Genomic DNA, 4,246 nt, shown 5'->3' with positions numbered 1-4,246 from the left:
TTATTCGATCATCCGCTCATATATACGCGATGGAAAGGTACCGGTTCCCCATGAGGCGTACTTTTCGAGATGCGTAGGTTACGAAAACCAATCGTAAATTCATTTAGCATTTCTTTAGAGTGTACAACAGAAATTCTAATGAGCAATTGGTTGCATTAGTTCCACATTTCTCTTCCGCGAAATACGCTCAATGTGAATGCGGGCTTTCAGAATGGCGTATTCTAGTAAATAAAAAATAACGTATTCTAATAAATTACTAGAATATGCAAATTACGCTTACGCAGGTTACGCCACATGTGACGGCACCCTAAGTCCGTAAGACGTAATCAGTAAGGAAATCGTAAAGCGAGGAGCACAGACGCTTGCATAACGCATAACACATGAGGCATAAGAAATTGAACCAACCAGAGTTCTCTATTACATGGAAGGGAAAGAAACGGAGAACTTCGATTAGTACATATTCTTATACATTACGTGTTATGCGTTATGCAAGAGTCTGTGCTCCCCGCTTAAAGGGCGCAGCACACACTCTTGCATAACGCATAATGCATAGTGCATAAAGGAATCAACCAATCAAAATTCTTCTTTTCTATGGAATGGGAGGAAAGGAAAGATTCTGATTAGTTGATTCGCTTATGCACTATGCATTATGCGTTATGCAAGAGTGTGTGCTGCGGCCTTAACATTGGATTCGCTACTGGCCTTACGGTCTCTACTGTGATTGGTCAATTCACTTACTGCTTGCGTGTTACGGCCTTACGTTCTTGTATGTGTCATGGGCTATAGTCTACAATGGCTGTCCGTAACCGTGACATAACGTTAACTAATCGTAAAAGAGTCATTTCTAACCTGCTTCATAGTATTTGTATTTTGATAACTAAATCGAAAGTTCAATTTTATATAATGGATGTTGAGCGAATTAGACCGGATTCTTAGGCCCTGCGCACAATGGAGGAAGTATTAGGAACAGGAATAGATATTAAGATTTCAATCTATCAGAAACCGTATATTCCGGTGTAACTGGTATCTGATAGGTTAAAATCTTATAGCGTTTTCGATTGGGCAAAAGTTAGTGCGCACCAGTGCGCACTCAGTTCACACCAACATTGGACGAATTCCATGGGTTGCACTGAATAGTGCAAGTTTAAAAGAATACGCCAAGATTTTCAGTGTTAAAGCTGAAACTCATTTTTGTTCACTTTGAAGCAATGTTCAACAAAATGTTACAAAACTACAGTAAAAGATATTAAGAGTAGGGACAAGACCCCATTTTCAATTCAACTGCGCAGATTTGCTTGTCCCTATGTATATCCTTAACTGTGATAAAACGTGCACTGAACTGGCACCGTCAAAATATCTCGTGCCACTTAGTGCGCACTGAGTGCGCACTACGCGAGTGTCGTGCGATCAAATAAACACGTGACACTAGCCAAGTGCGCATTGGCACTGCCAATCGAATACGCTCTTGACACTGAGTGCAGCCAGTGCACCCCAATCGAAAACGCTATTAATATCTATTCCTGTTCCTAATATTTCCTCCATTGTGCGCAGGGCCTTATACATAAAATTTACCCCCATTACCCGTTTTTCACCAATCAGCGTTCGGTATCAAAGCGCTGTATGAGGATCCGGGCTTAGAAATATAGCTCTTTTGGCTTATAATTTAGTTAAAATAATGCTGCAGTTATTGCGAAAAAGGAGGAAAACAATTCAAAAAAGAAAATATTGGGTTCGGCCAATGCTACTAGAGCGTACACAAAAGGTCACTTTTATACTCTCTTTTAATTCCTTAAAAATAATGACCACGAGCAATTTTTAAGTTTATCCGAATGATTGCTATGAATTCCGTGTTTTAACACGATCTTTATAGTTCATATGAGGACGGCTTTTATCATATAAAAGTGACTATACTTCTCAACCAAATCGATTAAAACTCGATCCGATTCAAAAAGCATTATTGTAATTTATTCGCTCTGCAGAAAATAGAACTCAGTTCTTCGCTCACAGTCTCTAACCTAACTTTCGTTAACGTAACCGTAAGAGTTCAAAAAATTGAATTCATAAGCCGGGAACACATAGAAAAACGTAAGTCCGTAAGACGTAATCAGTAAGGAAATCGTAATGCGTGGTCTACAATGGCAGTAGCAGTAGTGGATTAGGTTGTAAGAGTAAGAAATTGACCAATTGCAGTCGATTATTCTTCTCACATTCGACTGTGATTGGTCAATTTCTTACTCTTACAACCTAATCCACTACTGCTACTGTCATTGTAGACCACGCATAACATTGGATTCGCTACTGGCCTTACGGTCTCTACTGTGTTTGGTCAATTCACTTACTGCTTGCGTGTTACGGCCTTACGTTCTTGTATGTGTCATGGGCTTTACGGAAGCGCTTCTACGGCCGGTGATCTATGGATTTCTTATTGTAGAAGGTCTATAATAGGCCTTCTACAATAAGCCACAAGTCAGAACGTCAAAAGTCTTAGGTCCGTATTCATAGTCAGAACTTATTCTTAAGACCGCTTTAAGTACGGTCTTAAGATGTCCTCTAGATTCATAGTCGAAAAATAAGACGGTACTTGAGTAAAATCTCAAGTTAAAGCTTATCGAAGCAGATCTTATTTCAAAACGTCTTGAACGGTCTCGATATGATTCATAAACACATCGGCCCGTATTCAGAACGCGCTTACAACGATGTTAGCACGCTAACATACTATACTTTACGTCACGCATATTATACAATTTCAGAGATAAAAGTGCGTTTTTATCGCTAAAAGCGCGTTCTGAATACGGGCTATCTTGTTTAAAATAAGCATAGACTTAAGACTATCTTCATAGTTACGAATTCATAGTCATTATAAGACATTTTATTTGACAGATATATATACGAAATAAGGCGGTCTTGGCCAAGACGTGTTCGAGGTGGACTTAAGCAAAATTGGTAAATGTTAAGGAATCTCGTTCACCTCACATTTTGATAAAAATACACTGAATCGTTGCGTTTTCGCGTAAAAATAAAAATTTGATAATGAAAAAATGTCGTTCTGTCCTGCGAACTGAGATATTAAACATTAAAGTTGACGACTATTGAGGTTAGGAAATCTGTTATACTTAAATGTATCGATATGATCATGCGTCGTGATCACGTGTGCAAGTTTTTGTAGCAGACAAGATATTTCTCTCTGCAGACTCTTATTTGATTGTATTGAGAAAAATGGTATATTTAATAAAGCAATTAAATAAAAATCCTTGATTCGCTCTCCAAAAGGTTGTTGGTAATACAAACTTGTGACCTAAATTCATACGGGAAATATTTTGAGATCGGGATTTAACCGATCATGAACAAATATAATTTTTGTAAATTTTTCCTACACATATAAATGCAACATCTGAAGATTTTTTATATGACATTTTATGTTTCATATTAAAACAAGCATGTACAAAAAGTCGGAAACGCGAGATTCACGATAGATTTACTTATATTTAAATCATTAGGTAATATTATTAATTTTAATTAACAAATTTAATAATACATTATGAAACATTTGTAACTTTTTTCAAAATTTATAAGAATGTGGACAACGACAAAGTCGCGTTTATAGTTACAGCATCTATTTTAAAGAAATGCTGGATTTAAACTTTAATTCATATAAAAAAAATTAAAAAGGTATTAATTTTAAATAACTTAAGCTTCTCTGTTTTAAAACAAATCTGCTTTAAAAACACAAATTCACTGCTTTAAAAGTACAAATTATTTTCTTATATTGCTTTTAAAGCAGAGAATTTGTGTTTTAAAAATAATGAACCACTGCTGTGACAGATTTTCTAACCTAGGCTGCTTTCCTTTTAGGAGACACAGTCGACACACTTGACACAAATCGACACACGTCGCTTTCCATTTACAATTTTGTTCAAACTCAGTCGACACACTTCGCCTCTGTTCGGGAGCAGAGTCAGAGTGTGTTTCGAGTTTGTTCACGTGTAATTTTGATGAATTAAGTGATATTAGAACGCACCCGCAAACCAATTTCCATCATTTTGTTCTGTTTTCAGCATCTGGAGGCACGGTAGTGTCTCGGTACTTAGTCGACGAAAGCTAAACACTGCATTGTTATTAATTTTCCCTCAAATATTATATTATTATTTTTATATATAATATTTTATTTAAAAAGCAACAAAAATAATAATAAACTTTATTTTTTAAATATATTTTATTTGATAAAAATTTTGATATACAATATTTA

Source organism: Trachymyrmex cornetzi, unplaced genomic scaffold, assembly GCF_001594075.2.
Source record: "Trachymyrmex cornetzi isolate Tcor2-1 unplaced genomic scaffold, Tcor1.1 scaffold640, whole genome shotgun sequence".
NCBI classification, from domain to species: Eukaryota; Metazoa; Arthropoda; class Insecta; order Hymenoptera; family Formicidae; genus Trachymyrmex; species Trachymyrmex cornetzi.
The sequence above is the reverse complement of the archived record's forward strand: the minus strand, read 5'-3'. Positions refer to the sequence as shown.